Genomic DNA, 10925 nt, shown 5'->3' with positions numbered 1-10925 from the left:
TGGCGCTGGGGCTGCGGGGCTGGCTGCCCATGACCTCGATGGCGCTGGGGGCGGCGCTCCCGGGGCCTGGCAGAGGACGCGGCGGCGCGGTTCTGCAGGCGCCGACAGGCGTGGGTGACAGGCGAGGCGGGCTGGACCGGACGGGGCGCTTCTGGGGGAGCTGTGCTCGCTGCTGGGCTGGGCCTCGCGGGTTGGAATCTTCTGCCATCCACGCCTGACCCGGATGCGCACTGGATGGCTAATTAGGTGGTAAGTGACGCCGGCGGAACCAAAGGCGCAAAATGTCACGCTGAGGCCCGCCCTTTCTGAGGCTCCGCCCCTGAGGCGGATGGGTGCGGGCTGCCCAATAGCAGTGGCGGTGGTTGGTAGGTCCGTGTGCGGAAGCGGTTTCACAGGCCTGTAGTGGGCAGAGCAGCTGTGCAGCGCCAGGCCTGGCTTCCGTGGTAAGGCCTCGGCTTCCTCCCGATGACCTGAAGACAGATGAGGCTTCAAGTCATGCAAGTGGAATGCCAAACCGCGACCCCAGCATCCCGTCCAGGCCAGGCCCCACCCCGGAAGCGCCTTGTGGTCTACTTTTGGCCAAATAGTGGTGGGGATTTGGGGTGACATTCTTATGCCTCTCTTTGCCTAACTTGTAAATGACTGCTGTATCCTCTAAGGGGCGCTGGAAGAGAAAGTAAAGCTAGCATCGTGTGCGATGATAGCAGTCCCTGCAATATCTGTTTATACCTATGATCAGTACTATAGTAATTGCCAGTACGAGTTTACCTAATTTGACCTAAACTACAACCCCAAAGTATATCTATTTTTAGCCTGATTTATAGATGGGGAAAATGTCCTGTAGAAGGGTTAACCAACTTGTCCAGGCGGCCGGCCTACTGGGCATTTTTCTACTACCCCGGAACCAGTAGATCTCGGTAAGGCAAGTCGTACTCCACTTCAGATGATACAGCGTTACAGCCTCAGCGCTTTTGATCTGATCGTCAGCTTAAAGGCACATCTGCGTGGTATATCAAGGCTGCAGAATGGGAGGTGTGGCTCAACTCCTCATTTAATGTTAATAGGAGGAAACACACAAAACTGACCTTGGAATAGAGATGTCCCTCCTTATAGTGGGGGATTGGTTCCAGAAATGTTCATGATCCTCTTATAAAATACTGTAGTATTTGCATATAACCTAAACACATCCTTTTATATGCTTTATTTTTAAATTTTTATTTGTTTTTTGGCCACTGGCCGGTATGGGGATCCAACCCTTTGACCTTGGGTGCCTCCATATACTTTAAATCATCTCTATATTACTTATCATACCTAATACAATACAAATGATGGTGAACATTAGTTATACTGTATTGTTTTTTAATTTATATTATTTAAAAATTTTTTCTGAATGTTTTCAGTCTGCCGTTTGTTGAATCAGCATATGCGGAACCTGCATATAAGAAGGGCTGACTGTACATAATATTTTCAAGTGGTTACACAGCCCAGCAAAACATTTCCTTCCATCTTTGTCTCTAACCATGTTATTGCTCACCTTGGAGGTAACCATTATTATCATTTCTTGTTTATTATTCGAGGATATTTTGCACATTTAAAAGCAAATCACGAGCATATTACTGATCTCCCTTCTCTCCTGAGAAAATTTACTCTTTTTAAGGGCTGTATAGCATTCCTTTGTGTAAACTTTGAAATCAGGCTTCTCTTGAAGGACATTTAAGTTAGTGGTCTGTCACTTGATGGCATTGGCATCTCCTTGCAGGTTCCTGGAAAATGCAAATTAGTGTATTTGTCCCATCCCAGAGACACTGAGTTAGAATTCCTGCAGGGTGGGGCCTAGGAATTCTCTGTAAGCACCTCCAAAAATTTTGTTTTACGCTGAAGTTCAAGATCAGTGAACTTGTTTTCATTTCACAGTTGACGGGTTCAGGTAGGAGGAGGTTTATGCTTTCTATCAGGGTCCTGCTTATTGGTGTCAATGTTATGGAGGGAACTCGAACTTCCCGGGCTGCGTTCAGCGCTTTTCTCTGCACAAGCAGCCCCTAGTCTTCTGATCTGCTCTTCAGGATGGATTTCCAGTGTTCCTGGCCGCGCTGCAGGAAATTCCCTTGGGGTGGGGCGGCCTGGGGAACCAGCGTGGGCTCCTGGGCGGCGTTGGAAGGCCCTGCTGGGAAGCTGCGGTACCCGCCGGCACCTTCTGCCGGGTACGTGTGGGTGCTGTTGGAACCTGCGCCTGGGCTCCCAGGTAATGAGCGCCCGGCATCCAGACAGAAGGCGCGGGTGGGGGTGGAGCTGACAGGATGCGACCTATTCCAGCCGTTGAGAATTCTGTCTGCGACCCTTGAACAATGAGGATGCCATTCAGGAGAGAGGGTGGACGTGTCACGGGGTAAGGGGCACATGTGATAGCACAAAGCTGGCCAGCACACAGGAAGGGGCTCGGGCTCCTGGAGGCCTCTAGCTCTGAGCGAGGTGGCGTCTGTCCTTGGCTGGCGACTGCTCGTGTCTGCTGCTTGCCTTACGTCAGTGGGCTGTCCTGTGAGCTCATCAGAGTCCTGAGCCCTGCGATTTGACCCAAGTCTCTATTCGCTCAGAATCCTCATTGTGAGCTCTCCTTCCGAGGGAATGCGGTCCTGATCCGAAACAGAAGCGATTAGCAGGGATTCTGGAAGTAGATGCAGCCGGTTCCCTCTCCCGGTCTGCCACTTTCTAATTGGGTGATCGTGCGCAAGTCACTTCACGTCCCCTAAGCCTCAGTTTCCATACATGTAAGATGGGGACAGTGTCATCTACTCCACAAGGTGGCTGTGAGATAGTGTATGTACAATGTTTCTGGAACATAGTAAGTGCTTAGTAAATAATAGCCATTTACCGTTTATTATGTTTATAATTTACCTCTCACTTGACAGTGCCAGCCCTGTTCCCCAGTGTCATGTAGCAGGCGCTCAGTGAATAGTAAAAAAGATGTTATCATCATCATCTAAAAAGCTTGACCTGTTAGAAAAAAACTTCTAGTTGTTTTCATGGCACAATGTCTATACGGTTCAGGAATGGCTGTGCCGGACACCTGGTCAGGTATCTTTCATCCTGTCTGCTTTTATCTTCCTCTTGAGAACGCACAAAGACCTTCCGGTGCATTTTCAGGCCCACTCATTGGGTTTCTTGGTTGTCAATCAGTGTACTCAACCAATAAGCACGAAGTGCTAGATTAGCGAAAATGTCTTTAGGGTCTGGGCAGGCTACAAGGTGGCCACAGGAGGGTCCCACTGTTAGAAGAATGCTGAGGGAACGTGGGTACAGGAAGCTGGGTGCAAGCTGGACATGGCTGCATGGGACTCGAGAGTTTCCTCAGCATCGGACCTTTGGGAATCGTGAATCCTTGTTGCTTTATCTGAGACTCCAACACCAGGGGGAAGGCTTGGGACACCAACAGTGCTCTTGGCATTGGCTATAGTGAGGGCCGTTTTGTTATTCCCTATAATGCGTGAGTAAGTGGCTTAAAAAAACCCCATATTTATTTTTATTCGCACAGGTAGTAATACCTGAATACATTAAAAAAAATAAAAAATTCAAACAATGTAGCTAAATTTGTAGTCTCCTGTCAACTTGCCATCCCAATCCTCAATCCAGAGTTGGTGTGTTAAGATGCTCTTCTGTGTATTTACAAATAGCATAGGGTTTTTGTTTTCTTCCTGGAATGGCAACGTATTGTGGGTATTTTTCTGCAATATGTTAGAGCTTACTGCTATTTGGTATTGTTATCTGCAAAGTACATTATCTCTTTTATTAAGGAGAACTTTTCTGACATGTAATACCGTCTTATATATCTTGTCTGAAAATTTTGTGTAAGTACAGGAAAAGGCAACTTCAAACATCTCTTGTACAGCAACTCTTTTGTCTTGCCTGAAAAAGAATGGTGAAAGTGGCCCATTTTCTTTCTGCTTAACTCATAGTAATTCTGGTGATTTTTGTATATTATGTTATGCTATTTTTACTTCCTGAACACATAACTGAGATGGACAAATGGCATTGTATTATTAATGCTGTTATAAAGATTAAATAATGGCCTATATGATCACAAAATCATTAATCCTTCACTATTTTAAGGATGCCAACACTGATGTTAAAGTAGTTGTTTAGCTATTTGGCCTTTAAAGACTGAGGCTGAAGCTGAGGTTAATTGCAGATTTTTACCAAATACTTCCACTGACGTCAAACCTTAGAGCTTTCCTGTTATATCTGAAAGTCAATGATTTCTGTATATTAATTTTGTATTCAGATGTCTTATGGAATTCTCTTATTTTTGAAAGTTATTTTCTAGGTTTTACAATCATGTGGTCTGCAATGGTGATATTTTCCCTCCGTTTGAAGTTTTATACTTCCAGTTTCGTTCTCTTGTCTAATTCTGTTGGTTAATGCCTCCATCACATGTGAAATAATAATGCGGAACTGGCATCTTTTTCTTGTTCTAGGCTTTGGTGAGAATGCTGCTCATGTTTGCCCATTAAGCATGATACTGGCTGTTGCTCGGAAATGTCACGTTAAAGAAATATCAATCTTTTTCTATTTTATTAAATTTTTAATGCTTTAATTTGAAATAATTCCAAACTTACAGAAATGGTGCAAGAATAGTACAAAGAACTGCCATTTATCCTTTATCAACTTTTAACATTTTGTCAAATTTGCTTTATCATTCTCTGTCTCTGTCTCTCAGAGAGACTACATGATCTCTGTCTGTCTATCTATTCCCTAAACCATCTGAGAGTAAGTTGTGTACATCAGGCTCCTTAACCGCATAATATTTTAGTTTATATTTCTTAAGAACAAGAATATTTTCTTATATATCTGTAGTATTTACAGATATATATCTGTAGTATTACCAAATTTAGAAAAATTTGACATTGATGTTGTACTTTAATCCAGGCCATATTTCAGTTTTGTCATCTGCACCAATAATGTCCTTTAAAATATCTCTATTTCTGTATCTACTTTTTTTTTTTTTGCCGACAAGATGCAGGTCAGCATCGTGTATTGTTTTCAGGTGTCATGTTTCTAGGTACCTTTTATCTGGAATGGTTTCTTAGCCTTTTGTTGAAAGCCTAATAGTCTTTCATGGCTATTAATATTTTTGAAAAATACAGGTAGTTATTTTATAGAATGTTCCTTAATTTAAATTTTCTGATGTTTCCTCATGATAAGATTAAAGTTATGCCTTTTTTGGAATACTAATAAGTGATCTTGTGTCCTTCTTTGGAGGCACATCATAGCCATTTGTCCCTTACAGGTGATGTTAATTTTATTTTTTTCAACCATCACCACAATCCGGTTTTAGAACATTTCCATCATCCAAAAAGTTCCTTCATGCCAGTTTGTGCTTAATCCTTGCTCAAACCTGTAGACCTAGGCAATTGCTGATGGCCTCTGTCTCTATGAATTTGCCTTTCACTAGATATTTTATGTAAATAGCAATCAATATATCTAAAAAGTTATCCCCAAATCCAAGGTTATCTAGATTTTCTCCTATATTATCACCAAAGAGTTTTATAGTCTTGCGTTTTACATTTAGGTCTGTGATCCATTTTGAGTTAACTTTTGTGAAGGGAGTAAGTAAGGTTCATGTCTAGATGAACAATTTTGCTTGTGGATGTCTAGTTGTTCCAGCTCCATTTGTTTAAATACTATGTTTTCTCTATTGTATGCCTTTGTGTCCTTGCAAAGATCAGTTTACTACACTTGTATTTATGTGAGTCTATTTCTGGGCTCTCTATTCTGTTACATTTATCTATTTGTCTATTGTTTTTCCAATACCACGTTGTCTTGATTACTGTAGCTTTATAGTCTTGAAGTCAGGTAGTGTCAGTTCTCTGACTTTGTTCCTCTCCTTCAATATTGTGTTGGCTATTCTGGTTTTTTTTGCTTCTCCATTTAAGCTTTAGAATCAGTTTGTTGGTATCCATTAAATAACTTCCTGGGATTTTCACTTGGATTGTGTTGAATCCGTAGATCAAGTTGGGAAGAATATTGAGTCTTTCTATCCACAAACATGGAATATCTCTCCGTTTATTTAGTTCTTGTCAGGTAGTGTCAGTTCTCTGACTTTGTTCCTCTCCTTCAATATTGTGTTGGCTATTCTGGGTTTTTTTGCTTCTCCATTTAAGCTTTAGAATCAGTTTGTTGGTATCCATTAAATAACTTCCTGGGATTTTCACTTGGATTGTGTTGAATCCATAGATCAAGTTGGGAAGAATATTGAGTCTTTCTATCCACAAACATGGAATATCTCTCCGTTTATTTAGTTCTTTTTCATTTTTCAAAGTTTTTAAATTTTTCTTGTGTAGATCTTATACATTTTTTTAGGTTTATACCTGTGTATTTCATTTTTTTGTGCTAATGTAAATGGTATTGTGTTTTTAAATTTCAAATTCCAGTTGTTTATAGCTGAAATATAGGAAAGCAATTGACTTTTGAATATTAATCTTACATGTGGAAGCCTTACTGTAATCACTTGTGCCAAGATTTTTTTGTTGTTGTTGTTGATTCTTTGGGATTTTCCTACAGAGACAATCATGTCATCTTTGAATAAAGAATGTTTTATTTATGCTTTCTCAATCTGTATACCTTTTATTCCCTTTTCTTGTCTTATCATTTTAGCTAGAACTTCTAGTACAATGCTGAACAGGAGTGGTGAGGGGACAATCTAGCCTTGTTCTTGATCTTAGCAGGAAAGCTTCTAGTGTCTCATCATGATGTGTGATGTTAGCTGTAGGTTTTTTCTGGATGTTCTTTATCAATTGAGGAAGTTTCCCTCTATTTGTAGTTTTCTGTGAGTTTTTAAAAATCATGAATGGTACTGGATTTTGTTAAGTGCTTTTTCTGCATCTATTGATATGGTCATGTGATTTTTCTTTAGCCTGTTGATGTGATGGATTAAATTAATTGATTCTTGAATGCTGAACCAGCCTTGGATACCTGGAATAAATCCCACTTGATCATGGCGTACAATTCTTTTTATACATTATTGGATTGTATTTGTTATTTTTTTGTTGAAGATTTTTGCATCTGTATTCATGAGAGATATTGGTCTGTAGTATTCTTTTTCTGTAATGTCTTTGTTTGATTTTGGTAGTAGGGCAATGCTGTCCTTATACAATATGTTTGGAAGTATTCCCTCTGTTTCTATTTTCTGGAAGAGATGTAGAGATTTGGTATAATTTCTTCCTTAAATATTTAGTAGAACTTACCAGTGAACCCATCTGGGTCTAGTGCTTTCTGTTTTAGAAGGATATTAATTATTTGATTTCTTGAATAGGCACAGGCCTATTCAGATTGTCTGTTTCTTGTCTGAATTATGGCAGATGTGGATTTTGAGGAATTGGTCCATTTCCTCTAGGTTATCAACTTTGTGGGCATAGAGTTGTTCAAAGTATTTCTTTATTATCCTTTTAACATTCATGGGATCTGTAGTGTTGTCCTGTCTTTCATTTCTGTTATTAGTAATTTTTATCTTCTATCTTTATTTCTTAGCCTGGCTAAGAGTCTTACCAACTTTATTACACTTTTTTTGTCTAGGATGTTATTGTTGCTGTTTTGTATGCTTGTTTTTTTTTTCTGTCTAGTAACTTATCTGGGATTAGTCTCTGTGCTGTGGTTTGAATATCCCCTTCAAAACTCATATGGAAATTTAATTTCCATTTTAATGGTATTAAGAGGTGGAACCTTTAAAAGATAATTAGGTCATGAGGGCTATGCCCTCATGAATGGATTAATTCTGTTATTGCAGGAGTGGATTAGTTATCACAGGAGTGGGTTTCTGACAAAAGGGTAAATCTCAGCCCCCATTCTCTCTCTGTCCTGTGTGCTTGCTTACACTTCTTACATGGGATGATGCAGCAAGAAGGTCCTCGACAGATGCAGAGCAGATGCTGACACCATGCCTTTGGACTTTCCAGCCTCCAGAACCCTGAGCCAAATAAATTTCTGTTCATTATAAATTACCTAGTCTGTGGTGTTCTGTTATAACAGCAGAAGACAGACTAAGACACTGTGAGATCTCTCTCCTCTGTGGTGTGGCTACTGATGTGTCTACTCTTTTTTAAAAAATTAATATTCTTGTGTTTATTTTTAAGCCTTGGTTTCTAGGAGTTGCCCTTCTGTCTGTGTAGCTTATTTGTCTTCTTAGACAGAGGTTGTATTCAAACACCTCAAGCCAAAAGACTTCCATCCTCTAGGGCTTTCATCCTCCACCTATGGATCTGTGTGTGGGTAGGGTAGCACATTCAAAGTTCAGTCTGTTTTCAAGTGCCTAGTGTTTACTTTCCACTGAACTATTTCATGTATCTCCTGAGCATGTGCATGGTCTCAGTGTCGGCCAGGAGTATGTGGCAAGCCTGGCCCCTCTCCAGTCTCTACTGTGCATGTGTGGAGCCTCAGCCTGGCACATACTTGTTTCAACTGAGAGTGAGGCCTCAGGCAAGTAGAGTCTTTAGCCCTCTCTGCTTTCCCACCTCTGAGATGATCACTTCCGCTGCCAGTGCTATGGTACAGGGTATCACCTACCACTTCAAATCTAGTGAGCCCCTTTGATTGCAGCAGAAGAGATTCTGGTTTAGCCCTCTCTGCTTTCCCACCTCTGAGATGATCACTTCCGCTGCCAGTGCTATGGTACAGGTACCTACCACTTCAAATCTAGTGAGCCCCTTTGATTGCAGCAGAAGAGATTCTGGTCCTCCCAGCCTGTGCTCCTCTGACTGAACCTCCGTGCCAACTGAGCTAGAAATCGGAGATGCGAGAAACCCTTGGCCAGAATGCCACAGATTTTCCCTGTTCTTGTCCAAATGTCAGCAATTTAAAAATCATGAACACTTCTCAGATTGTTGTATCCCTTCTGTAGATTTCCAGAGTGAAATAATTTTTATGTTAATTTTGTTCAACTTTGTAGTTGCTTTTTGGGGAGAGGGAAAGATTTGCCAGTCTCACTCAGACATAGCCAGAAGTCCTGCTGGAGATTTTAGTCTTGGTCACTTGGTTAGGGTGTCATCTGGTTTCTCCACTGTATAACTACCCTTTTTCTTTCATAATTAAGTGATTCATGTATAGATACTTTTAGAATATATGTGTCCTGTTCTTCATCAAATTCCTCCTCCTGTATTTAGTATTCATTGATGTTTCCTGACGATTCTCCTAGTTTATGGTTGTTTTTCATTTTGTAGCAGTGTCTTTTGCAGAGCAAAGTCTTAAATTATTTTTTCTTTCATGAATCATGCCTCTGGTGTTGTATCTAAAAACTTCCCACCAATTCCAAGCTCCTAGATTTTCTTCTCTCTCTCTCTCTGTTTTTTAGAAGCTTTATAGTTTTGTGTTTTACCTTTAGGTATATAATCCATTTTGATTTATTTTTTTGTGAAAAGTGTAAAGTCTATGTCAAGATTCTTTTCTTTTTTTCTCTTTTTGTGTGTAGATGTCTGGTTATTTCAGCACCATTTATTGAAAAGACACTTCTTCTGCCACTGAATTTCTTTTGCTCCTTTGTTAAAGATCAGTAGAATGTACGTTATGTGGGTCCATTGCTGGGCTCTCCTTTCTATTCCACTGATCCATTTGCCTGTCCTTTGACTAATACTACACTCCTTTGATTACTGTAGTTGTATAGTAAGTCACGCTGGATGGTGTTAACTTTGCTGTTCTTCCACATTGTGTTGGCTTTTCTTGGTCTTTTGCCTCTCTATCTAAACCTCAAAATCAGTTTGTTGATATCCACTAAATAACCTGCAGTGATTTTGATTTGGATTATGCTGAATCAATAAATCAAGTTGTGAAGAACTGACATTTTGATAATATTGAGTCTTTCTATCCATGAATGTGGACTATCTCAACATTTTAAAAGATATTCTGTGATTTCTTTCATCAGATGTTTATAGTTTTCTTCATATATTTCGTATATTTTTTTCAAGAGATCTATACCTAAGTTTAATTCGATTTCATTTTTTTGGTTCTAATATAAAGGGTATTCCATTTTTAGTTTCAAAATCCACTTATTTATTGCTGGTATATAAGAAAGCTATTGACTTTTAAAATATTAACCTTGTATTCTACAACTTTGCTATAGTCATTTCAGATTCCTCTAGTGTCCTAATTTTGTCTGTACTGTTCTTTCTGAGTTTCCCGAGAAACTCTTAAGTAGAATCTGAGCCTTGCAGTTCTTTCAATTGTAATTCCCTGTTATTATAAGGGACCTCCATTGATGTGCTTATAAGGAGTATGAGGAAGGGAATCATTCTATAGTCTTTTTAAAAAAATTTAATTTTATTTTATCAATATACAATGTGGTTGATTATTGTAGCCCATTATGAAACCTACCTCCCCAATTCCTCTCCCCCCTCCCTCCCAACAACTTCATATCNAGGGACCTCCATTGATGTGCTTATAAGGAGTATGAGGAAGGGAATCATTCTATAGTCTTTTAAAAAAAAATTTAATTTTATTTTATCAATATACAATGTGGTTGATTATTGTGGCCCATTATGAAACCTACCTCCCCAATTCCTCTCCCCCCTCCCTCCCAACAACTTCATATCTGTTCACTTGTCATAACAACTTCAAGGAATTGTGATTGTTGTGTCTTCTTACCTCCCCCCCATTTTATTTTTGTATTTATTTATTTATTTATTTTTAGCTCCCACAAATAAGTGAGAACATGTGATGTTTCTTTTTCTGTGCCTGACTCGTTTCACTTAATATAATTTTCTCTAGGTTCATCCATGTTGTTGCAAATGGCAGTATTTCATTTTTTTTTTATAGAGGAGTATTATTCCATTGTGTAGATATACTGCATTTTCCATATCCATTCATCTGGTGATGGACATTTGGTCTGGTTCCAACTCTTAGCTATTGTAAATAGTGCTGCAATGAACATTGGAGAACAGGTATAC

The sequence above is a fragment of the Galeopterus variegatus genome, unplaced genomic scaffold, assembly GCF_000696425.1.
Source record: "Galeopterus variegatus unplaced genomic scaffold, G_variegatus-3.0.2 Scaffold500, whole genome shotgun sequence".
In the NCBI taxonomy this organism is placed as follows: Eukaryota; Metazoa; Chordata; class Mammalia; order Dermoptera; family Cynocephalidae; genus Galeopterus; species Galeopterus variegatus.
This window is presented reverse-complemented; position numbering follows the sequence as displayed.